This window comes from Vespula vulgaris, chromosome 20, assembly GCF_905475345.1.
Source record: "Vespula vulgaris chromosome 20, iyVesVulg1.1, whole genome shotgun sequence".
NCBI classification, from domain to species: Eukaryota; Metazoa; Arthropoda; class Insecta; order Hymenoptera; family Vespidae; genus Vespula; species Vespula vulgaris.
Genome location: NC_066605.1, coordinates 3,811,943 through 3,839,918, shown reverse-complemented (window position 1 = coordinate 3,839,918; position 27,976 = coordinate 3,811,943). Strand labels below are relative to the sequence as shown.

Sequence of the window (27,976 nt, the reverse complement as noted above, 5' to 3'; positions counted from 1 at the left end):
AGAATAATTAATCTTAAGCTTGGCGCAAATATAATAATAGCAAAATGAGGGTTAAAGATCATCAGTATGGTCGTAAAATAGCAGCAATGTGAATTCAGTTCATCCTTTAAGCAATTATTAACACCCAATGAAAATTTCGGGATCGCAAGACATTATATAACAAGACAAAGTAGTGATCCTCCTAGACCAAACGCCAATATACAATAGGCATACTAATTTTAATTGTATGTAGAAGGCAATATAAAAGGCAAACTTTAAGAGTAAATAGTTACTTTAACTTCAGGAATAATAATTAAATTAATTTCGAGATAGTTGAAAGCAACATATTTAAAATTATAATAACTATAATAGTTACTGGAGATGTTCAGCTCATCATACTGCGAGAATATAGTTGACAATTCTATTTAAATGTTTGAACTCATAGTGGTAAATTATATATTTTTTACGAAGATTTCGTGATTTTTATAGTAATTGAACTAAAATAAGTTTCCAAAATTGCTAAATATACCTAAGTAATAGTGTAAAAAACTTTATTAAAGAGTATGTTTTAAACTTCAATTAGATGTAGAGCCATGAAATTGCGTTGTGCACATGTTAGAATTCAGTTACTCGTGCACGTGTTAGAGTCTAAAAATTTTAGTAATAAGCCAAAATAAACAGAATTCTTGTAAGAGACAGTAAAATATATATGTAGAAATTAAAACGAAAGGTGTAAGAGCACCTGTTTGTAAACAAAGGGAGCAAAATTCAGTATCCTTAGGTATAATAAAATAATCTTAGAAAAGTAATTACTTTGGGTTATTATATTAAACTATTATATTAAAATTCCTATAAAATCGAAAGTTCGTCTAATTTTCATCTCGATTATCTAGAACAAGCTAAAATATTAAGAATTGAAATACAATTGATCCTTTGCAATCAATCGATTAAATTAAACTTTGGTCCTACGAAGATCAAATGCAGAGTTATTGCGACTAAAATAAAGAAAAAGAGAGCGAAAAAACAACAAAAAGAACTGCATAAGAAAAATCACCCTCATGGCAGAACGAATTGATGCGTTGAATGCAAATTAATTTTATGAAAAGTCGATGTACAGTCATAGCTCTTTCAATAATTATTATACTAACATAGATGCAGAACCTTAGCAAAACGTTGGGTATTTTCCAGAGTAATTTAAGATAACATAGAATTGAAAAATTCATTAGACCTCTGCTAAGAGAAAAACAAAATAAAAAATATATGGCTCAACATTATCCAAATTTCAGGCATTTCCTTCGCGTTGTGTATGACATTTCTCAAATCTAGAAGAACATTTATAAATACTTTGTATTAATGTATTCGATTAATGATATATTCGACATGATATATTCGAAGGTAGTAAAAAAGATAAAAAAAAAAATCACAAGAATTCTGCCAACATGCTACCAGTTAACGTCTTAGCGGACATATCCCAACTATTCCGAGATACAATGACTGCTGAAATCCTGCAATTTAAAATCATTTCCGGCTAAGCTCCTCAAAGACATAATTGAGAGAAGGATCAGGAAAGACGGGGCATGAGATACTTCAACGATAGCATAGAATCAACGAAGGCAAAATAGTATAACGATTTGGCAGAAATCACCAACACGTGAACTCGTTTACACTCCACGATAAGAAGACTAGCAAGTGGGATGAACATTTGCTGATCAAATGGACATCTCGAGTTGAACCCTAATGAATCCATAATCCACGCAAAGTAGGTTGAGACTTCTCCCCGAAGTGCAATGTGATTAGTTCCGAAATCGACACCTTGCCAAGCCAGACTGAAGTAAAGTGTTTTAAATCACATCAATGACAACTTCATCAAATTGTAGATGGAATCTTTTGCCGTTTTATGGACTGGCGATTTATCCTCCGCACCCGTTTCGACTATTCACTGCTAAATAAAATCCAACAGCTTCGAAAATAATAACAAAAGATACTGAAGGTGTAATGTGGCCAATGAGATAGTGCAACATGTGCTCTACCATTGCAAACTGAATCTAATCGCTATCACGAAAGGACACAATGCCATCCTAAATCAATTAGTCTAAAGACCTTTGGTACTCCTATCAATAACAATCCTAAGAATTAATTGTATTGGTTACCTTCGAGGATGATAGACAAATTCGGTTGTCTTACCGTTTTTAGCTCGAAATGTAGAGGTTGATCGCCAAGATGATTTTTTCAAATTATCTATAAAAACAATAATGAAATTGGAAAAGGGATGATTAAACGCTACATGCATTATTAAAGGCTCTTAGAAAATAGTATTGTGAATCGCTGATAGTATGCACGTGTGTATCAACATACCGCCCCTGTTGAACAGTCGTTCAAAATGAAGAAGAAAAAAAGTATTCGTTGGAGATTGGCTAAGGTATGATATTCATTATGAGGTTGTCGATTAATGTTACATCAGCATTATATATATTGATTCGTGCATAGTTAAGTTTGTATGATAATATACGTGTTTTTTTTTTTTGTAAATGATTTATAAACTGTTGAATTTATGAGATAATTGAATTGATAAGTTACTTGACTTAATCAAATAAAGAAATCAAAATTATAATATAATTAAATGTTATGCGTGATGTCTGCCTCAATTGGCAGAGGGTAAAGATTTTGCACGCTTCGCTTTTACATTTCCGTGGTCATTCGGACCTTTGCTATGTGAACAATGCCATCCTTACCAAAATGGCATCGTTCGTGATGATGCAGTCTAACATCCATCGCATAAACAAGGTATCGTCTTCTTTGAAATAGATGAGCATGCCGATCTGGATATCGTCTGCTTTATCTTGATGTCATTTCCTCCGTACTGTTAATTCCTGTAGATATTCACTCATTGACACGCAGAGCGTCGTGATATTGATAATCTATGTCCTAACGGCTTCAAGTGTACTTATTATTGAGCTTTCTATTGAGGAAATAAGTGGACAAGTTAGGATTGGTCAAAATCGGACGTAGAAGATATAAGTCTGAATATAAAGTGCCTCGTAGGCCAAGAGCGTTTCACTCATACACGCACAAAATGATGTTTGTAAACTTCAACCGCGGCCTCTCATTAACCATGAAGTGCAATGTCCTAAACAAAACACATGTCATCGGTTATCTTCATTACTTAAGCAATGATTCCCACGATTTCAATGTTGAATGCTTGCATAATTTTTAAATTTCTCAACTAGCGGTTTGACTCAACGAGGGGTCGTAAATCTTTGCATCAACCGTCTTTTGCATACGATATTTGAAAATATAGATGCGTAGTTGGATTGTAAGATTCGATCTGACGTAATATAACAAGTGGTAATGAAAATCATACCACTGCTGAAGGGAGTTTCACGTAAACAATATAATCCATGACGTTTTAGCGTAATATCCGAGTTTCGCTATATCACGCTAACAATAGATTTTTCAATAATGAATGTTTTGTGAATATGTAACTTTGAGTTCGCAAGGCCGTTTTCGCTAAATGCAATCTTCTTCATTGAAAAACAGTTTAACGATGTGTCGACCGATTGTCTCAGCGGGGTGTGCTTTACGTTTGAATACATTTTCATCTTTTCCGCCTTTATCAAATATCACATTTTTCGAATATAAAATATATTTTATATATAAACATATTTTCGAATATAAAATGTGCCTGAGACCTATTATCGGCATTCATTGTTACCGTTGATTACCGTTCTGAAATTAAACTGTGGCCATCAACGAAAGACCATAGTACTGTGCCGTAGCAGAGAATACAGCCATATTCGATAAAACTGAATTTTTCATTTAAATATAGCTCTATAACTAAGAGGGAACTCAACAATGTCAATTGAACATCATTAAATTTAGCGAAGGCTTCCTTCACATAATCGATTTGTAGCTTTCATTTTCTTAATGATCTCTCTTCTTCATAAGTATTGATCCTATTCTTAAAACTGTTAACTTTAAAGATTCGCGGTTTAAGCTTCAAATCACTTAAGATAAATGCGACAGATGGTTCCATTGTAAAAGAAGATAAGAAATGATAAGAAACTCAAAAAATAAACGACACGACTTGTAAAGTATCAGATCTATGAAAGTCCGGCTGATGCTCACCCCTTTCACGATAATTTCGCTTCTTCCTTGATCTGCATCCTGATGCAAGAACATCATTAGAATTTAGCTCGAAGAACCCAAATTTTATGTTATGTTGTAACGCGTAACTGCGAAGCGCATTACGTTGCGTTTATACTAGTCCCGCAATGATAGACAATTTGTACAGAAGAAAGCCCTGTTTCTGAACTCCGTTTTTATAAATTTGTTCTGGTAACCATATTGGCTCATGAATGTTTTGAAAGTATATTATAATCAGATCCACATTACGTTTTGTCTACTTTCGTTATTTATTTATCGTTAGGCACATAATCGAAGACTACTTCTTGACTAAAAATGCCTAAACTCGGATTTTTTTTTATCTACATATTTCCTCAACTTGAAAATGATACCCCATGTTCTATAATATCTGAAGAATAAATTGTATCGTACAGGAACGAAAACAGACAATACATACCGATACATGCAAATATGGTTTTTATGCGATATTAATGCAAAAGAATTCTGTAGGTCAATTTTTTTACACAGTCTATTACACACAAAAAACTACAGATGCAGTATTAAAGTACACCAGTGAAATAAATTTCATTCAAGGTTTATTTGTTACAAATTCTTTTTAAAGTACTAACAAATCGTAAAGCATTTGATAACGAAGAAAAAGATTTATATATACAAGTAGCGGGATGGATCTTATTATTTGAAGAGATCTTATTACTTAAAATATAAGGACAAATGTGAATGCCTGAATTGCAATATCTTGGACATATTATAACGACAGATGAAGACTGAATCCTATTAAAATCGTTAGGATACCGAGAAATTAAAAGAGTTTATTGAAAATTATTATTAGCCAACAATAATATCTGATATTGATAATTATATAAAATATCGTCAAGAGACGGTCAATGAAGATAACTTTCGTAATTACGGATATACCAACGCGATTTAATAAGAAAATCGGAATGAACATAGTTGAACCTTTATCAGAGACAAACTGAAGGAATAAATTCACATTAACTGGCCAGCGTTCGTTGACAAAATATTTCTAGACTTGATCATTAGAATCTTATACGAGCCAACCAAGCTAGAAGTCCTGATACTTCTCTGAAAAATTACATACCTCATTATAGTCGTCCAAGAACAATACTTATAGATAACGGAACGAGATTTAATTCAAAACTTATTTTGAGAAATTAACTGGCATAAAATATATGATAATGACAACATATCTATGTAACACAAACCAATGTAAAGGATTTAAATATTAAAGGATTATTCAAAGAATTATGCCAGACAAGATAATTGGAATGATTATTTATTATTTACTACACCTATAACTAGAATACTTCTCAGGGTATACCCCATATAAGTTAGTTTACATTCGTAAGGTTGAAAATCCTGCTATTCACTATATTAAATGCACTTATGACGAATACTTACAGGGGCTTGAGAACGAAATATATGAATTACAAGTGAATAGCTCCAAAATAAAGAGGCAAAGAAGAATTAGAAAATAGGAGAATTAGTATAGATAAAAAGGGAATTACGAGTCCAAAAACTGCATTATCCTTATGAAATTCTACATAAGGTTGTGGAAATATCGAAATCTTTGATTAAAAAAGGAAAACAAAAATATAATCGTCCATGCTAATCATTAAAAATTTATTGACGTTACTACGTTCTAGAAACAAACTTTTAACATTTTCCACCGATGGTCGCGTACATGAAAGTCCTTCTAAAGCGTTACGAAAGAATCTTCAAAACCTCAAATCCGTTATAGTTGACAGTTCTGTAGGAGTTCCATGTAGTCAGGAGCGAAAAATTCCAAAACGTTCTTCAAATACGACAAAGCACCTATATTTCGAAAAATTAGGCACAACTAGAGTATTCACGAAACGTGAACTCTCGTAACGTACAAATAGGTGAAAAATCCACATTGGATCAAAAAGAAAAGAAGCTATTATTCGAGATTTCCCTCTTATAGACCGTCTGTAGTAAATACACATAGACTAATACGCTACATAGTATTGAAATATAATTGAATATTACGGATTAAGATAAGAGGAACTAGGTTAAGAATTTCATCATCTGGACGTAAAGGCCAAAATGTATTTAACTTTGTTAGGGACATCAGTAAAATTTTATTTGGAACTATAAGCGATTCTGATCCAGAATATTATAAATGCTATCTATAACGATAATAAGTACAGTTCTTTAAAAATCAGACTGAGCTCGTTAAATTTAAAATTAGTCTATAATGGACTAATCAAAGTTTACACAACTGGTTAGGAATTATTCAGAAAAATTTCGACACATTAAATAAAAGAATGAAAAAGACTGAACAGAATTGTTGAAGAAAGATTGCTTGCTTCGAAACCAAAATAGTCATTATCGAAAATCACTCCACTATAATGTGCTTACTGGAACCCAGACGCAACCCAGACGCAATCCAGAAAAGAGAAACGTCTCAATTTCTAATAAACATTCATGAGCGCTCTAACTAAAATAGAAAATGAAAGGTAAAACAACCGCCTTGCTTTTTTGAAAATATTAGGATAGATGTAGTTATGTTTATTAGTTTGGAGAATGGTGATAGCCGGTTATATCATGGTAAAGATAAAACTGAAATCCACATACAATGCCATCATATATTGTTTCTCGTAGAATCAAAGACAACATATTCAAATTAAATTCTACATAAAAATGTATAGATATCAATAATAATTTTATTATCAAGCCTAATAGTTTGAAAATCGATAACGAATTCTTAATACCCAAAGTAGCATATAATAACAGCAAATTAATTGAAGGAATTAAAAAATTAGAAGACATCCTCAAATATTTATTACATACCATAACAAAAATCAAATTTTTTTGCATTGATTACCAACATTATTCGAGACAATTAGACGAATTGATCAAAGAGGTTGAAATAAGTGGGCAACATTATCGTTCCTATACAATGCATATATCAATAATCTATCATAGGAAGTATGGCAGCCACAGTGCCATTTTATTATAACTCCTTGGCGTATAGTTAAGATCAAAGTATACTTATTTTTTCTCTTTGATTCTAACTAAGAAATAACAGAACAAAGATATCCAGTTAGGAGTTAATTGGTCTAACTACACTAGATCATCGAGTGGAAAAGAACGAGAGGGACAACGAGGAGCCACTACGACTTGCCGACTACGAGCTGGACTTCCCGCTGGTAAGTTTATTAAACTAGCGAATGTGTGCGTCGATCTGTATAAGAGACATGGGGATTTCTCCAAGCGTGTGCATCAGTACTACTATCCGTTATCCAATATCCGATAACCAACAGTCATCCCGTTCCCATCGATTCGACCACCTTCAATGCTCATCCTACCCTTTTCTATCCATACTTTCATTCCATCATCATGCATATCTGAAGAATGGAATAACGAAATAAAAAACAGAAGAAGTCATTAACGATCCTAAACAAGGAAATCAAGGTAGTCGGCAAAATAATCTTCCGCAAAAGACTAAAACAGAAATATTATACCTTAACCGTCAAAAGCAGGGATAAGTATATTGCCAATCAACACTCTGGCGAGTATCTCGCAACTCATCCGTGGATTACAACTATTAGAATCCAATAGCTTAAACTCACTGACGCTTACGCTTCTCAAAGACATAATCGAGAGAAGAATCAGGAGAACACCTTGCCTGGAATTTCAATGACAGTATGGAGACGAACTATCCAATGAATCCACAGAGATCGCCAGAACGTAAATCTTATGCTGATCAACCAAAAGAGTACCAAATAGTATGCATTTCCGTGGTCAGTTTTACCAAACGGGAACCTGAAGCTGAGCCTTAACTACTCTCCTATCCACATCAAGAAAACTGAAGCTTCTCTCCGAAGCGCAATTCGCGAATATTACCGGAATCAACTTTTTGCTAAATTAAATCAGAAAAAAATATACGAGCTCGCATCAACAGTAGTTCTATTGAACCACTTTATTTCGAAATGAAAAGTTTTGCCAATTCGCATATCGCTATTTCATCCACTGCGTCCATCTTGATCGTGTATCGCTAAACGAGATCCGACACTTCGGAAATAACAACAAAAGATGTTGAAGACATAATACGATCAATAAGACACTGCCGCATGTATTCTGCCATTGCAAACCGAATCTAATCACTATCACGAAACGGCACAATGACATCCTAAATCAACTAATCTAAAAACCTTTAGTACTCCTAACAATCCTAAGAATTAATCAAACGGTTCCAACGTTTGCAGAGGACTTACAAGTACATTATTGTTATTATGTGCGAGAGGACAAAAATAATAATTATGGATATTACATCGCACAGAAAAGAAAAGAAAATACGAGACGATTAGTCAACTATTCCTATGAGTTACACCTGGAAGACTTTATCGTCGATACCTGAAAATGAGGATTAACATGTGTTATGCCAAGCAGATGAGGAAACTGATCTACAGCGGTACCATAAAGTAACATCGAATACGTAATCGAAAAGAGACAACATTGAAATGAGAAAGTAGGAACTTCACATCCATCGGAAAAAGGCAATATTGAAATAGAAGAGTATTGCAATGATCTGAACAATAGGAAATTCTAAACAAGATTGAACGTAAACACTAGAATAACATTATAATATATAAATGATTAAATCTAGTCAGATGCATAAGAGATAATCAGAGATCACCACTTATAATCAATTACTTTTCTGTACGTACATCTGTGCACTCGAATTGTAGACATTTCCTTGAATAAAAAAGTTTGACTTTATGGATTAATTTTAAGTTTACATGAGTTACTCTGTCGAGCTATGTAAATCAGCACCAATATCTGTTATAATTGTTATAATTCCATTAGTGCAAATGTTTTGAGAGAGTGCTTTGGTACTAGTAACTTTTAAGAGCTTTGTCGCAGCATCTCCAAACTCATATCAATCCTACTCAACATTAATTACAATTTATATCATCAAGAACAATTGTCCTATAGGCAACAATCAATAGGCAAATCAATCACCTATACCAGAGTTTAAGGAAGCATTATTTGATTTTTGAAAATTTACGATGTTTTGTGTTAAAAGATGGGGTATCATATCCGTCGTTCCTAACCTATTTTTTATTTTTCAATTTTACCACTGTTTTGTAAGGATTGTACATGAATCAAAATTCCTATCTCCTTTATATTTAATTTTAATTAGAATATAGATTTAATTGCAAAAAGAAATAAATTAGTTGATCTTATCCGTTTACATCAATTCCTTAGAATAAAAAATTGACATTCAGTCCCACACAGGATTTCGAAATCCATTCCTGGATTGCAAATCCAGATTTGCCATTGTATTACATATTATATATAAAATTTCTGTGTCTTTAGTATATAAAATAACTACAATTTTTTTATAAAATTCATTCATATTTTATTCTAGAAAGATTTTTGACACGATTTTTTTCAAAGCAAATAAATCTTTTTCAAAAATTCTAAAAGGTACGATTCTCGCTTAAACGTTCATCGTTAATCAAGATCGAGATCTCGTTCATCAAGATCGGTCAATAATTACGCCTAGGCCCATTGTTGGTGTAAACCATTATAAAGTCAGACGTAATAAAAAGTCTTGATAAACGAAATAAGGTTTCTATTATTCCTACAAAAAATTCGGCATTTCATATGCATCAATCTAATAAATTCCATTCTTCAGCAAACCATTAAACCAAAGCAAAGTAGACATTATAAATTCATAAATATTAATTTCTTAAGAAAGAAGTTATTCAAGAGTTATGTATCACTACAGATAATATTTTTGTCCTTACGATAAATCTTTTATTCATATATCATTAATGTAAGTGATGATTTTAGGCAGATTGATTTCAAGATTACCACAGCAATAATGTACAAGAATAATAAAATACAATACAGCACAACAAGAATAAAATATGCAGGGCAAATAATGTCTTTTTGATCAAAAAATCGAAAATTACTCATATGCAAAAATCTCTGTAGATTTCATAAACATAAATGTAAACTAAATGAGTTATCGCGCTTAGAAATTATAAACCTGCAAAAGAATTCTATGAACGGCAAAAGAAATTTAAGTAACTCGTGATTTTTTTAAATCTAACTAAAACTTTTTAAATGATTAAATAAAATTGAAATTTCAAATCTGTAAAATACAAAAAATCTTAATATAAAAAATCTACTAAGTTAGTAGGATATTGTTATTTATTTACATTTTATTTCTAATAGAATCTCAAAATGTATGGAAAATTTAATTATCTACTTAGGTGATATTGTTTACACAATGTAAACAATAAACATAAAAATATTTTCTCAAAAGTAACAGCAAATTTCACATTAATTTTAAATAAAATTACACTCTTTAATTTTAATCTTGTATTCTTTTGCTATTTCCTTTCTTCTGCTGATCTCGAAATTTAAAAAAAAAAAATAAAGTCCCTTGTAAAAGCAACAAAAGTTAACAGATATTTAATATATCTTTTAATCTAATTAAAAAATTATAAGTTTATTCAATAATTTCTAAACTAAGCAATTGATTCCCTCTTTATGAGAAGAAAACTATACTGACGAGTATTTATTAATTTTTCCTCAATCGTGTTCATCCTGTATTTCAAATCTGTGAAAACTGATTGATTCTTCGGACAAAAATATCTATCGATACTATCGGATATTATTTCATCATTCATTTTTTCTTTTATCTTTTATGAAGAAAACATGAACCAGTTTATTTTTACCTTGATAATTTCACAATTTACTTTATTTTCGACTTTATTGGTGATAAATACTTTTTTTATTAAAACTGAAGTAAAATTTAACTAGAAGTTAAGGAAGAATATCCATTTAGTTTGCCAAAATGTTGAAAGTAGATGAAGATATTTGATGTGTTAAATTGAAAAATATTAGAAAATATTTCTTATATGTTTCAATAATTAATTTTAATATCAAAAATACTTCTTTTTATATTGAAATATTTTATTTATTGAAATATTGATAATAAAATTAATGACAATATTAATTTTATTATACTCAAAGCAAAATATTTAAAATGCACAAGACCTTTTCGCAAACTGCTTTTTATTTAGTAATACTTTGTTATTTAGAAAGATGAATTTAAAAATTAAAACAACTTAATCAGAAGAAATTAAGACATTTAAAATAATTCAAGATAATTTTAAAGCTGAAAATAAATGATTTAAACATCATAGCAGAAGAAAGCTAATAAATACAAATTTATTCTAAAATCAAGAAATATCTATCAATTTATAAAAAAAGCAGCAAAGAATACAGAAAAATGAATACACATGTAGGTACGTATATCATTATTATTATATAATTTCATTAATTACTTATATTTCTAATTTCAGAAATAGTGATTCTCTCATACGAATAAGATACGTTCGATATTTACGTTTTTAAAGAACAAAAAAATTGAGAGGTCATAAATTAATGGAATTAATTGTTTCACTGCAAACGTCGTATCACTGAACAGTGCCAAATTTTTAGTAGAATATACTATATACTGCTTCCTATATTTTTGTTTACATAAATATCATAAAAAATTATATTAATTTATTTTATTTAAATATTTTATATGTATATATATGTACCTATGTATATATATGAGAGAGAGAGAGAGAGAGAGAGAGAGAGAGAGAGAGAGAGAGAGAGAAAAAATATGTAACTAGGTCACATTGTTTATAGAATGAGCCATAAATATTAGTTAACATTTCTTTATATTTATAGCAGAATGAAGGTCAAAGCTTCGTTTTAATACATAAGTTTCTATGCATCATGAAATTAAATAAAAGAAGAAACCACTCAAAAGAAATTCGAAACAATAAATGCTACAAAAAGGTCACTTTTTCCTTCTTAGTGCTTATGAATATATACATACATATATATAGTTGGAGAAAAAGAGAGAAAGAGAAAGAAAATATTTAGTAAGTAAATGTATGATTCGTCGACAATACCCAACAAGGACAAGTCGTTTATAGAACGAACCATAATTATTAGTAAACATTTCTTTATTATACAATACTTTTTACAAAGAAAACGTCAAGGCTTTATTTCTAGACAAAATTTTTTATAAGTCATGAAATTAAATGAAGGAAGAAATCATTCGAAAGAAAGTTAAAATAATAGAAACTACAAAGAAGTTACTTTTTTCACTGTTATACTTATGATATATACATTACATGATCACATTATAAAATTTCATACACATTGTTCTAAATCTTTTCATTACTATAGTCGTATATAACAAGAATAAGAACAATATATAATTATAAAATACATATCTATATAATCTTATTTTATTTCTATTATCAAATATAAAAAGAATATATATACATATATATTTCTTTTTTTTATAGAAAAACATAACAATGTCCAAAAAACAAAAAATATAAAAAAGAAGTAAAAATGAAAATGTCTCCTGCGGTAATTATAACCACGTTAAACATTTAATTCCTTCTTTTGAAATGAACAAAGTTAGCTTACGTTAAATAATTATCATGATATGTAGAAAAAAGCAAAACTTACCGATCGTTGCGTGTATGGCCAGAATAACATATTCACGTGCTACTTTCCGCTCCAATTAAAACAGCCCCTTTAAGATACACGGAAAGAATACGTTGGAAAGGACATTCAGTGAGAAAGAAAGATGTAAAAAAAAGGAAAGAGAGAAAAAGAAAATTTTACACAAAGTTATTAGAAAATACCGTACGCGTAAAAAAGAAAAAGATAAAAATACATTTTGTGTTTCGTTAATGTATATATATATATATATATGTATATATATCATAATTAAAATAACTGATATACGTTATGCGTTTATATGTATGTGTAATATATGTATTTAGTATAGATGATAAAAGTATATATTTTTATAATATACAATACAAAAAAATAGGAGAAAGGTATAACCAACATCAAGAATCTCACGAGTCGAACTAACTCGCTCCCTGACTTAACCTAATCCAATATTCTTGGCTCCCCTCTACGCTCAACGCTGATTGGCGGTAGAAAGCAGTTTTTTTTCTCAGTCACAAATAGGTGTTTCTGACTATATTTTTGTATTGTTTCATCTAGTAGTAGGGATGTGTTTTTACCGAAAAGTACGTAACCTTTATATTTTTACGCATGACATTTTGTACGTACACGTTACGTACAGATTTTGCTTTATTTCATATATTTTTCTGTAATATTAAGTTCCTCATCTTTAAACATTCGCTAGTAATCAAATTTAAGATGAAAAAAAAATCATTTTTTCATTAATGAAATACTTGTTTTTCATATTAAAAAGTTTCCAATATATAAAAATTAGTAAGATAAAGTATTGCTGTATATAAACAATATACATAAAGTATAATTGTAAATGCATGCTGTTGTATAATTTTTCGGAATGCAATTTTAATGATTTATAAAAATATGCATATAACCTCTTTTTTCATGGCTAAATGGTAAGAAAATTGCTAGAATAACTTGCTCGCTAAAAACATGTCTGGATTGAACTTTAATGATTTAGTCCAATATTTTTTATTCCTTGAGATAGTTTGTAAATAAATATTATTATTCCATATATTGTTAATTAATATTGTTATAATAATAAAATATAAAAGTTATTTCAATATGGTACTATATGTATGATGTTTCCTTGCCAGAAAATTACTATATGTTGTTAATCATATATTACTAGAATCTTTTTAGAAGCGCTTGTGTCATAAATTTGGTACACTTCATCGTATACTTCATTCTTTAATCAAAGATATAGAAAATATGATAGGAAAATAATATGAAAACATTTTTAATTATATGAATGACTTTTTCATATACAATATTTTCATTATATCAAAATATTTTATGATATTTTTAGATAGAATTATTTGCTTTGTCCTAACATAAAGTGCAACAGAAGGTGCAAAATGATATAATAATTTATTACATTCTATTAATGTAACTAAATTTCTTCTATCAAAATATAGTATGCATAAAAAAAATTACACTTAAACTAGTAAAAATCTATTTCTTTTAAATCTTTGTTAGAATTTCGTTATTTTCTTTTTATGTTTGATATGTTTGATAATTCTTCATAGCTAAATCGCATATTAGTTTTTACTTTCATGATAGCTGACAATGTATTTTCTGTTAATTTTGTGTAATTAAACAGTGATGGTGTAATTAAAGCTAATTTTTAAGGGGATCAATGATCATTGATCCTGAACGAAAAAACTTATTCAAGGCTCATTGAAAATTCAATAATTATTATTGTATTTTTTAAAGGAATAGATCGACTTTTGATTATATTATTTTTAATCAGGGTTTCTGTAATTTAGTTTTTTCATCCAATTCATACATTTTTCCTCACTGCAGAATAATTTTAAGTTGATATGAAAATATATGAACATTTATTGTGTTCGAATTAAACATCAAAGAACTGATAAAAACATATTATACGAATGATGTATCCATATTTGCCTACTGTGCAATGATCATTCTTGCTAAATAATAAAAAACAATACGAAGCAGTACAGATACTCTAAATGAAGTACAAAATCAATGTACTTAAATTGTAATGGTTTCAACACGATTATTGAAAAAGCAATACTGTGCTGCAAAATATGAAGTATTCATAGTCATCTTAGTAATAATATTCCAATAAATATTTCCAATATTTGCATTTTTGAATAATAAATTTTTATTAAATATATTTGTAATGTTATTGAATATTATTTCTTTACATAAAGCATTTTGATTATAAAGATTTTGAAAAAGAATTATTTTAAAGTGGAGATTCGCCAGCCAATTGTGAGCTTGAAAAATATCTTATTTTCTATCGTATGTTGAAATGGCTTTATTCAAAAGTACAGAAACTCAAGAGTATCGAAATCTGATCTTTAAAAAACAAATCGGGATATATGTATTTGTCAGAATTGTTAAAAATATCTTCAATTGATTAAATAATTAAAAATCAAATCCTAAAAATAGGAAAAAATAGTGAGAAGAAAAACTTATATAATGACTATACAAAATATGAATATAAAATTAACATGCATATACAGGGTCCCTCAAATGATTGAGACGCTCCTAAACTGTCGATTCTCGTGTTGACTACAAGATAAGACCAATAGCCCGTCTGGATATTCTATACAAAGAAAGAGACGCGCCGTGAGCAGCTCATTACTTTGTGAACTTCTACAGACGAAAGTTAAGTTTTCCATGGTGAAGAGTTCAAAAATTATTTGTCTCCTGCAATCACTACTAGTTTGTTGAGTAAGATCTTACATATTTTATTTTTGTTACTTTGTTTCATTAATATGCATATTTTTACGAATTTTGATTCGTTAGCTAGTATAAGTGTTAAATACATTATTATATTATATTTTATTCAATACATTATTATATTGTTTTAATAATTTTGAATCAGAATTGCGTGTAAAATCTCCATTGTTTGTTAATCTATTATTTAATTTATTTTTATGATTTTCGAACTATTATTGTTTTATTCAACTGATCGATAAATTGATAGTATTTCTAAAAGATTTTTTCGTCTTTTTCGATTTATAATAAACATAATTTAATAGTTTATCGATTTTTTGTTATCGAAGGAATAATAACTTTATTTTCGTTAAAATTGTTTTATTTCTTTGTTCTTTGCAAGCGTTCATCAGTCCATTGTTGCTAAAAACTTAACTGATTCGTTAAATTTCTATGCAAGTTGTTGAATATTTTATAGAATTGATCATAGAAAAATTATTAAAGATTAAAGATAAGTAAACGTATGTGTATTATAAAACAAAGATCGTGTACATACATATATATTTTATAATTATGTATTGTCTTATTCGTGATACACACACGTAGTAACCAAAAGATTTTGAATACGTTTAAAAAGGATATTAAAGTACGAATGTGAAAAAAGTGATTTTTCTGTAATTCCTATTCTTTTGTCCTTTTATGTGTTTGTCATTCCTTTCTTTATTTAATTTTGCGATTCGTAGAAATCTTACGTATGCTGAAGCTGTGACTTTTTCTTTGTGTAGTAAAAGTAATACAAAGAAACGTTTACTAATGTTATGATCTTACTACACTTACATTCGTACTCTTATATTACTAATAATATTTATATTCGTTCTAAAGTACGTGACCTAGCTATATATTTCTATATATATGTATTGATGGATTGTATATTATTTACCTCTCTCTCTCTCTGCTGTTTTCTTTCTTTAATATTTTTCTGTCTTTGTTTCTCTATCTCTCTTTCTCCGTCTCTCTCTCTCTCTCTCTCTCTCTCTCTCTCTCTCTCTCACTCTACTCTCACTCTCTGAGCATATGTGTGCTATATATATATATATATATATATATATATATATATATATATATATACATAAATTAGCCTAATAAAGTAATGTAATATAATTTTTTGCGTGTTTTAATTCTTTTCGTATTTTTTGCTATTTTTTTAAGTAGATTAATAGATATTTCCTGATTTTTAAATAAAATTGTACTTTTTTACAAAAATTTTTATTTTGTAGCTTTTTTCTTATGATGATGTTTAAATCATTTACTTTCAGCTTAAGAACTATCCTGATCTATATTCTAAATTTTTTAAATTTCTTCTAATCAAATAACAAGATTCCGCTAATAAAAAACAATTTTTTAGCAAAAAGATTTTGTGCGATTATTTTAAATATTTTGCTTCGAATGTAATAAAATTAATATTGTTTTTAATTTTATTATGAACATTTCCATCATACGAAATAAATGTATTTTTGATATTAAAATTAATTATTGAAATAAAAATGAAATATTGTTTAATATATTTGTTTGTTTTGATTCTTTTGTCCAGTTTGAAATATTTTCGTATTTTCTCTATGTTGCTTTTATTTGAATGAAATAAATTCTATTTTATTATGTTTTTATACTAAAACATAGTTTGTATGAATTTTAATGAATTATCGGTATCTTGATTTTTCTTTTACATCGTTTTATTGAAATTATTTTATAGAAAATGTATAACTATTTATTCAAATTTTTAGTTAGTATATTATAAATGATATTGCTATTAAATATTTTGAACACAATCTAATATTTGTCTAATATTTTTTTTTCAGGCATTACATTTCCTCTTACGAAGAAAAGATAGTCAGCGAAATGTGATTGTGAGAAGGATTAATATTTGCAAATAATAATATCATCGCATAATATCATAGTCTTTGCTGCTGTTAATCATCATGCCTATGTCTACTTTCAGTCTATTATGTAAGTTTATTGAATTCAAACAATGAGTGTAATATATAATCTATGAAGCTTAGAGATTTTTTTTGAAGTTCATGGCTCACAGTAAGATATAATATACAATCATAGGAAATTTTACTATCATTTTCTTCATTCTATTTACTATTAAATAAATAGATATTGGTTTTTGAAATTTAATTAACATTCGGATGAAACAAGTAAGATAAAATAAAAGTAAAATAATGAAAAAATCGAGTCACAAAGTTAATTATCTTTTAAATATATAATTATTAATATTTTATAATATCGAGTTATTTATACTTTCTATATAATTGTCAGTTATCAAATTACATTTGTTCCGTATAGGATAGACTGATAATTGAAAATAAAATTTTTCTTCTAATAATGTTAATCTTTAAACACTGTTTTAGTGAATTGTTAAATTATTTTAATTTTAAATAAGTATTTTGGTTATATTATTATATATAAAATGACTATAAATAACTAGAATAACGATCATAATATATTATATTTTATCTTCATATTTTACGTATTGTTGCTATTACTATTTCTTTTAACAAGGGTTAATTTAATTTGCATTTTCTGCAATCTACAATATATACTTTATACACGACAATATATATTTCATTATATATTAGTATTATTGCATATTTATTATTTTCTATAGTAATACAATTAATACTGCATATTATTTTTCATATTTTTTCTTTATTTTTTGAACTTCTAGAATAGTGTATGCTGTTTCAATCGTTTTCTTTAAAGTCAATTCGAATATCTTTTACACTGTTACAAATACAATAAAAAGCATATTATATATACGCATATATATATATATATATATATATATATATATATATATATTATAATAATTTATTATCTACTATTATATTCCTAGACAAAAAATTAATGTTAACCTTAACATACAAGAAAAACCGATTAGGTATGCCCTTTTGATTACTTTTCTATTATTATATTCTATATATTATATACAGTGAGTGTAGAAGATGTTCACTGATCAATTTGAAATAAAACTTGGTGAAATTGTAGTTTATTAATTAATTTTTTAGAAACAATGAATTGGTACATATTTTCGCAAATCTCTAAAGTGAATATATTAATCTAAAATATATTAATTGTTTGTATAATTTACAAAATTAGCAAGAAAAAACAAAAAATTAGTAGAAATATGAAAGCAATAAGTATTCGTACAATTGATGAATTTTTAAGAATTCATCAAGAAGATGAATAAATGAAGTAATTTAAATTAACCTGATGATAAAAATTTAAGGTAAGTAATTCCATTCCTCTATAAGAGCATTTTTTAAAACTTCTCTATAAGAAATTTTATATTTCCTAATTTTACGTTCCAAGAAATTCTATAAGTGTTTTATTGGATTAAGATTTGGAGTCTGGAGAGGAGTTTTTATATACGATATTGTGTTATATAATATCCACATACTCGTATTATACGAAGTATGCTTTGAATCATTATCTTACATAAAAATAAAATTATTCTTTATGACCATTTTTTCTGTACTAGAAATATGAATGTATTTTAAAATGTCAATGTGAATCCTATTGTTCATAATATATTGTTCATAAGTATAATAACTTTTAATGTACCAGTACTAATAGCACTCATACAGCCCCAAATAAATACAGAACCACCATCGTATTTCACCATAGGTCGTAAGTTTTTTGGTTTTTATTTTTCATTTTGTTCTTCCAAATAGTATCGTATCCATCAAATCTGAAAATATTAAATTTACTCTCGTCTGTAAAAATCACTATATTCCAGTAGTCTATTATTATTTACGATTTGCTATTTTCTCTTCCTATTCGCTTCACTTACAAAATATTTTTTGTTGTGGCTGTGATATCCTTTATTTTGTATAAAATTACACATTAATAGTGCTAACAAATACATCAATATCTAAATTATTATCTATATTATTATCTATGTTATTAAGATATTCAACTATTTTTATATTATTTATTTTTGGATTTTGCTTTATTATCGTAATAACAACTCGTCTAGCATACTGATTGATTTTTCGCGAATGTCCACTTTTCGAATTATTTTGCTGCCTCTTTCTTAATCTATATCTATAAATTATACTCTGCATAATAGATCGAGACTTTTTTATAATCCGCGAAATTTCTAATAAACTTTTACATTAATTATGCAAGTCAATAATAATTTTTCTTTCTTCTATCGTAATTATTGTACGTTTCTATTCCATTTTATAATAATAATTTTCGATAATATAAAGTTTTTCAATAGTATAAAGTAATAGTATAAACTCTGCTGATACTAATAACATTTCAAAACAGACGATTCTATCGTAAATAGGAAGCAATAATGCAATGTATTTACGTTATAAACCCTCTTGTAAACAACTTGAAATAAGAACTGCATTAATATTTATTTCTTTCATATTTCTGTTGATTGCTTGTTATTTTTTACTAATTTTTTAAATTGTACAAACAATTAATTTTTTTAGAATATATCTACTTTAAAGATTCATTATTTATGAAAAGTTAGTCAATAAACTACAATTTCACGAAGTCTTATTTCAAATTAATCGGTGTATGAATACTTTCTACACTTACTGTATAAGAAATCAACAATCGTGGAGTAGTCAGTCTTATTCGAGAAAGAATATATACATATGTACGATGTATTTATAACTCATATATATCTACGATCTATTATATTCAAAGATCCGTATTAGCTGATTTACAAAGTTTTGAATTAAAGGATAACGAATTAGTCTTATTCTAATCTAAAGTGATTAACATTTGTGATTTAAATAAAAATGAAATGGAAAATTTCATTTTTCTATTACCCTTCTATCAGCCCACTTAAAAGCACTTATCAGCAAATAACAAAAAAATAATTAAGAACATAAACTAATCTTTTTTTATTCCATTATGAATTTTTTTATTCAATAATTAAAAAGTAAATAATTAAATAAATATACTTTGTAGGTTATTGACAAATAATCATCATATAGAATGAGAAGACATATTTGTTAAGTATAATCAACGAAATGATATTTTTGAAACATATTTAGTATTTTCATCAAACAATATTATTAAAATTTATATCCAAAAAAGCAGAAGCGCAACGTAAATAGGAGTAAGAAGGAGAGAATGATAAAATGAAAGAAGTGGATGTAGAAGTGTCTCACTCTCTCTCTCTCTCTCTCTCCCCCCCTCTCTCTCGGTTTAGCATATTTAAGAGGAGTACAAACTTAACTAGAAATGGCAAGGACTCGAGCAATGGTGAACAATTTGCTTTTTGTCCTTATGCATTTTCTTAGCATGCGTCTAACGAATTTTTAGAGGCAAATAACCTATATGACAATAAATAAATGAACTCTTGAGAAAAAGTTTAACAGACCACCAGTAGTACAATAGTGTGTGAACAGTCCCCATTAAAACAACAATAAAATACAATATTTTATGATTGCCCATTTGTGTTATATGTGCCATGATGCAAAGCATTAATTTGCATATGAATCTGTATGCATTGTGATTTAGGAAATAGCAAACACTTAAATTGATTAAGTTATACATAGTATGATATGCGCTGTAGTTGCTTCAGATATAATCAATAACTATCTAAATAATTAACTAAGTGTTTCTGTTTAGGTTTCAAAGACAACGGTGATAGTTTTATAATATTACATTTCAATTAATCGCGAGCGATTAATCGAAATTTTAACTGTCACTACTCAGACGATGTCGTTTGTACTGGCATATAATGTACTGGGATTCAACTTCGTGATACGATCAGCCAGATTGACGTGGTGTTAGCTTCGTTAATAGTAATGTTACTTGTAAGATACACCGATACGCGGGTTATCCGTGAGATATCCGGGTATCTCATTAGTAATCTATATAAGATAGTTGACAAAGTTTTATCTAACTATTTTACTTACATTACTCAAATGCCTATGTAATTTACGTTTTTGTGATAAATAATAACACAATCAAATAATTGAATATTTCAAAATAGATGTCTTTATTTTTATACAAAAATACTAAGAAGTATACATTTTTAGATTCATACTAGATTCATATTAAATTCATCTGCTTTGCAGATGAATATTTCTGGTCATAAAGAATAATCTTTTAGATGTGGCAGATATTTTTGGTATAGATAAATATCCTTTTAGTAATTTTGAAACTATATCATGCACAATCTCGATGTTCGAATTTAAATCAAATCTCCTCGTAAGCAATGTTACCAAAATATTCTTGAGTTCTTCCATTTCAAGTTTGCCCGTATCACTAATTTTGAGATTCCATTGTTGGCAACTTGTTCCTCGCTCTTCTATAAAAATTGGCAATTTGTGCTAATTTTTGATATTTTTTATCTTGTATTTTTTACCTCTGTAATGGACATAAATGATAATTTATTCCGATATCTTGCAAATACCGTTGTAATTCTGAATTATTATGCAATACTAGGAGCTTGTGATTATAAAATATATCAAGAGCATTACTTGATATTTTCTATAATTTCAATATTTCTGTTTTCTGCCAATAGCTATTGTAATAAGATCCTTTTTCGTTGTTTTCAAATGATATTTGTTTATCCCTTGAATCCAAAAACGCTGTAATACCATGAACAGTTTCGATGTTCGAATTTAAATCATATGTATTTGTAAGTAATATTACCAAAATATTTTTAATTTCTTTTCAGATGTGTCATTAATTTTGAGATGATTATTAATAAGGCTGTGAATAATAAGAAGTACCGAAGAGATGGTTAGTCCATTTTCTAACATAATGTTGTAAATTTAATTGTATCATTCATTATTATCCACTGATGTTCTGATTTATCAAGTTTAAATATTTAATTTCACAATCGTTCTATTTATTAGAATAGACATAATTGCATATCTATTGTTTGTTAGCCTTTCATATAATAGTAAGAACCATACTCTATGGGGCAATTTTGAATTAATTTTTGTTTCTTTAAACCTAATTGCTCTTGTTTTTCGATTAAAGCAACTGTAATGACGCTGGAGTGACCAAAATATTGCACGATTTTATACTTTAGCGCTATTTCAACGCCTTTTTTGTGAACCGTTTGTTTGTTGAGATATTCGATTGGGCCTAGAAGAGTTGTTCCATCTGCTGGATGTACTTTTACTAAGATAGACAACTGGGAAAATTTTTATAAACATATTCTAATAGCCTGCTTAACGAATCAGCATAAGGAAGTATTCTCGCTCACAAGGGGTAAGAGCTCACAGATGGTTTGGATATGGAATCTAAGGCGAAAGTAAAAGTCTCTTTTTCGATTTCATACGTCAGCAATGCTTCGTAGGTAAGGAGAGTTTCTCCTTATGCGAAGGAGACGTGACGTTAGAAATTTTAGAACAAACCATAAAAATGAGGGTAAAAAATCGTGGATAAAGTGCAAATTCGTGTCTTCATTAGCTGGTATGTTTTCTTATTGATCATTACCTTTAATTCGTTGTCTGCGTCTACAAAGTTGTCTAAATATATGTCAGAATTTAATGGATACTGAACCTTTTTTTAAATGTTCAGTAGAACCATTCTGTCGAAAATCACCTATGTGATTTGATGACAAAACGCATGAAGGCGGCAATATACTTTAATAGCTTTACTATTTCGATGTTGTTTTTTTTTTTTTTTTTTATAAATATTGAGTCGCAATAATTTATACTGGTACGAATGAGTGTGTCGACTGTATTTAACTGGCAGTTTGCTAGTTCGTAGTATAGACAGGGAAATATTATACTTAACAGTAGATAATATATCTACTTAAAGAGCACATCGACTATTTACCAAGCAGAATGATTTATGGATGGTGTTAAGTACGTCTTAAATGCCGTCGTGGACTATTCTTTCGTAATTTTTGCATATAATAATCTCGGAGATATGATGTCTTGTGAATATTGCACAGGATGTTCTTAATCAAATTAGATTAGCCAGATTAGATTAGATCTGAATAATCGACCGCCTATTCTCTAGTTATCAAATATTCTCTAATTATCAATATGAATTCCTGTCAATATAGCCTTCTAAGAATTTATTGTCCCGTAAAAAAATATTACCCTACTTCTCTAGTTCAGAGTTTTAGGTAAGTGTTTAAGTGTTTGAACTTTCTATCTGGTATGCAAAATGTCTTTCGCCGAACGACTGTTATAAATTAAAATCTTCGTCTATTTTCGTCTGCGTCCCACTCAAATTATCGTAAATATGTGTATGTGTTTCCTTTTTCGTAGGGTAGTATTAAAAAACTAGACCTTATTTTGAAAATAGAAGTGAGAAAATCAGTGGCTAAATTGAAAGCTGACGAACAGGGGGCGCATCTTAATTGTTGAAACATTTTTTCAAAATTAGAGATTACATCCTATTTATTTATAATTCAATGAGTTTCCGAACATCTATGACGACTGTTCTCCACTTCTTTTTATCACTTTAATTCTTTTTGTCTGGTTTTCTCGATGTCACCCGAAAGAATGAATTGCAAGGTGACGAACTTTCTGTTTTGTATTATTTTACTTTCTAACATTTCTTTGATTTACACATCTACTTCTATTCGATGATAACGAGGATAATGATACTGCTTTTGATTATTTTCCTATCTGTAATTCTTATAGAATTCAGAGTTAAACTTGTACACGGTAAGGGATCTCCAGCTCCAATGCGAATGCATCAGAAAATATAAACCACTTGGTCAAAATTATGATGTAGAATAAAAGGACAAATAACATGATATAATATTTTAGATAGCTTACTACTTACTAAATTAATATGCTATGTATATTCTCTAAGAAGTTTTACCCTATCTTGACTAATCTTAATGTGATCAACTGAACGTTTTTGTATCCTGTTTTCTCTAAAAATGATAACATAATTTTTAATATCAATAATTGCTTTACACACACACACACACACACACACACACATAAATGGAAGAACAAGAAATCGGTTTCTAAAAGAAAAAGGAAAACATTTTTCGCGATCAGAAATAAGAGATTTTAAATTTATATTTATCAACTTGTTTTTTTTTTTTTTACTTTATTTTAAGGATTTAGCTGTCATTTCTTTTATATTCTTTAAAACTCCAGCATTAGCCAAAAGACGTGACGAAAATGTTGACCAAAGATTTCCCCGACTTTTATAAAATAAATTTTGCATTGCACAATCGGGTACTATCGAGGTTTACCATTTGAAAATTTCATCTTAGATAGTCTTTAGCAAGTTGCTGTGTACTTCTGCATGTAAAACATTTAAATTGATTTTTCAGTTCTTCTGAATTTCGTGTTACATGATCATTAATGAGTATGTTTTTGCTCTATCAATTCTATTTCCATTATTATTATATTCACTACTATTAAACGTGTGTGGGTTAAAGTTATAATTGTTGTCCTTTGCGTGATATCATATTCCCTCGCATTTTATGTTTAATACTGCACTTTGTACTTACTTTAAAGACTCCCGTTTACATATTTTGATCGAGATTCTTAAATATTCGTTAGATTTATAAATATATTCTTTTATATGGTATCGATTATTCATAACCCGTAAATAACTCGACAAATGTTTCTTACCGAACCATAATGTGGATGGTTATAATGTTTTTTTAAAATATCTCAAGCTACAAAATAATTAACCTTGATGATTTCTAACGCTTTTACTTTTTTAGTTACCTTGCTTGATAAGCATGATAGCAAATAAATAAGTTTATGTATGTTGCGGATGTTAAAAATTTCATGTTAAAATGGTAGACTTGAAGATATCACCAAAGTTTGGATAAGTTTCACATTGTTCACTAAATTTAGGCAGATGCATAGTCGATAATTTTGCTTCTATTTTATTATTCAAATGATTCGAAATATTTTTTGCAGGACAATCAAACGATTAACATAGAATTTCATAAAGATAAATAAGTAAATTCATAAATTAACATATACATCGTATACGAATCAATATGAATTTTTAATTAATGAGATAGTGTTATAAATTAGATGCAAATGTTTTATATCAGATTCATATTTTGTCATTTTTATATAAGTTCCGAACTAGATTCTTCAATCATTTTTTAAATGCTTTAATAAAATTCATTCCAACAAAATGACTCACAAGCATATATAAAGGAGAAAATTGATAATATAAATTATCAAATACTCAACAACTAAAGGTTTCGGATATTGTATTTCAAGCTCTCATTATTTCCTCTTCTATATTCTTTTTAATCACAATAAATAAATGATCATTCTCAATTTTTTCCAAATCTTTTTTATCAAATTAATAAGCTTTTGTTTCCATTTAGGATTTGATTGAAAATCGATTAATTACATTTCTATACTTTCTAAATGCAACCAGCCGGAAATCTCCTAACTGAGTTTATTTATTCATGTTTGGATATAAAATAAATTTTTCTATTTTTGCTAATTACCTGCAAATCTTGAAGAAAATTCGTTGATTATCATTATTGAATAACTGCAGAAATTGTCGAGTCAATTTAACTTGATCTGATTTTTTATTAAACCTGCAAAGAATTTTTTTGTATTTCAAAAATATTTGAAAGTATTGAAAATAACGTCACGATTGAAAATTTGTAACTTAACTTTGGATGTTTCCATTAAATCAAACATGACAATAACTAATCCGTTTACACTTTTACGATTTAACATTTAATTCATTGAAATATAAGCAGAAATCAGTCGAAAATATTAATTTCGAAAGCCATTCAACAATAATTAATTAATTTTCAATATTTTCTGTCTAATGTAAAAAAGTCTAACTTCATTTAGTCGTTCAACAAATCTTTGAAAAATTGTTTCACGACTACAATTGATCATTGAACATTTTTATTAATATTAATGAGTTATTAAACTCATTTAATAATTCTAGGAATTTTGATTTATTTAAAACGCGTGCAGATATAAAATTGACCACTTTTATTACTCATAATATATACAGATTTCAGTAATTTAAAACTAGCTTTTACACATAAAATCTGCTGATGTATAATATAATGCAATAAAAATAAAAAATTGAATGTCTCTTATGTTCAATAAATAAAAATATAATGTATTGACAAAATCATTTTCTTTTCTGATCATATTACAGCTATCTATAGTTACAGATACAATTTTGGAAAAATCTATTTATCTTTTAAAAGTTGCATTTAAAACTGCGTGATTTCTATTCCTTTTATTGTTGTTTTTAATGATATTAAACCAATCAATTCTTCTTTGATATTATTCTTAATACAATAACATATAAAAACGGCTAAATGAGCTGTCATGTCAGTATCCTCATGAAGAAAGAGAAATTAAGCTAGAAGATTTTATATATATTTTTTGCTGATGGGTTATATTTTTAGTCATTTTCAAAATTCTATCTTCCACTGTGTTACTATTTTAAGGCATATCTTTTATTCTTTGAATAATTTTTTCGTTGTTTTCAAAATCTTCAAAAAAACTGTTTCGCATTTTAACCATATACTTATTAATATTCCCTATCACTAAAAGGTTTTTTGTATTTGGTATTTACGTTTGAGGCAAAAAAGAACTAGAAGTTATTATAGTTTAATGAATGCACACACATACTGCTTCATTGTCTTTATTAATCATGTAACAAATTCAGTTTATTTTAAAACTTTTTGCTGCTTGATTCTAAAAATTTTTGTTTATTATTTTTTACCGACTATATTGAGCAGAACTGTAACAAATTTGCTCAAGACTAAAATCAAATGCATTTTTTTACAGTTTCAAAATCAACATTTTATTCTATACATAAATTAGATTATTTTTATAATTCATGCTTGGAATAAAGACAAAATACAGTGCACATATGTAACAATAATACACTAGCCATTGCATATATTTGCCTACTGGCGAATATACAGTGTAAAATTCAAATGAACGCACGTGCAAAGAAAAATTGTGTTTCGAGTTCCTTTCCTATACAAAAGAACTTTACTTGTAAATATTGTAACAGTTAAACAAAATTAGAATAATTTCAAGTTATCAGCGTATCAAAAGATATTATGTGTAAATTATTTACATGCTAGCTATTGGAAAATATTAATAACAGCAAAATTTTCGTTGCTTAGAGATCTATGTATCATAGACTCGCTATGCTGGAACTATAGCATCCAGTAATTCGTAATCGTTGACAAACTCCAAACGTACTGCTTGAGTTATTAATAAAACAGAAGATTGAACATTACTATATTAGTATTACTAAGGACTTATATCGTTTGCGAGATGTATTGCATTTGATCTCAAAACAAATCTCCCATAAGCTATCTTGATACTATTGCCTTCTTGCTGATATAGGAACAACATTTAAAATTTAATAGATTTAATTAGAATCATTTATGTAGTTTTGATGATTTTTCTATATTGTCTCATTATTGATTCATCAGAGTACGATTCCTTTTAAATATATTGAAGACAGAAAATTTACATTATATTGATTTCAAAAACTTGGAAAACAATCACAAGATCACTAATTTCTCGCAGTCCGAATTCTTTGGGCATTCAAACAAAATCGAGAGTTCACAAATATTGTATGATATAAATAATTACTT

The 27,976-nt window shown here is 28.0% G+C and overlaps 2 long non-coding RNA genes across 4 annotated transcripts in view; one reads left to right on the top strand and one right to left on the bottom strand.

Annotated features, from left to right (window-relative positions):
* Window positions 1–12,999, bottom strand: part of LOC127071140 (uncharacterized) — a 78,971-nt gene extending 65,972 nt beyond the window's left edge. For both annotated transcript variants that reach the window (XR_007784901.1, XR_007784902.1), the window contains exon 1: window positions 12,667–12,999. This is a non-coding gene — a long non-coding RNA (uncharacterized LOC127071140). The remainder of the gene's footprint in view (window positions 1–12,666) is intronic.
* Window positions 13,000–13,007: 8 nt separating this feature from the next.
* LOC127071138 (uncharacterized) lies at window positions 13,008–23,001 on the top strand. Of its 2 annotated transcripts, XR_007784899.1 has the most exons (5): window positions 13,008–13,241; window positions 15,186–15,396; window positions 17,238–17,385; window positions 20,374–20,416; window positions 20,506–23,001. It is a non-coding gene; the product is annotated as an uncharacterized LOC127071138 (long non-coding RNA). The 2 variants fall into 2 exon arrangements; XR_007784898.1 differs by having other exon boundaries at window positions 20,374–23,001.
* Window positions 23,002–27,976: the final 4,975 nt, after the last annotated feature.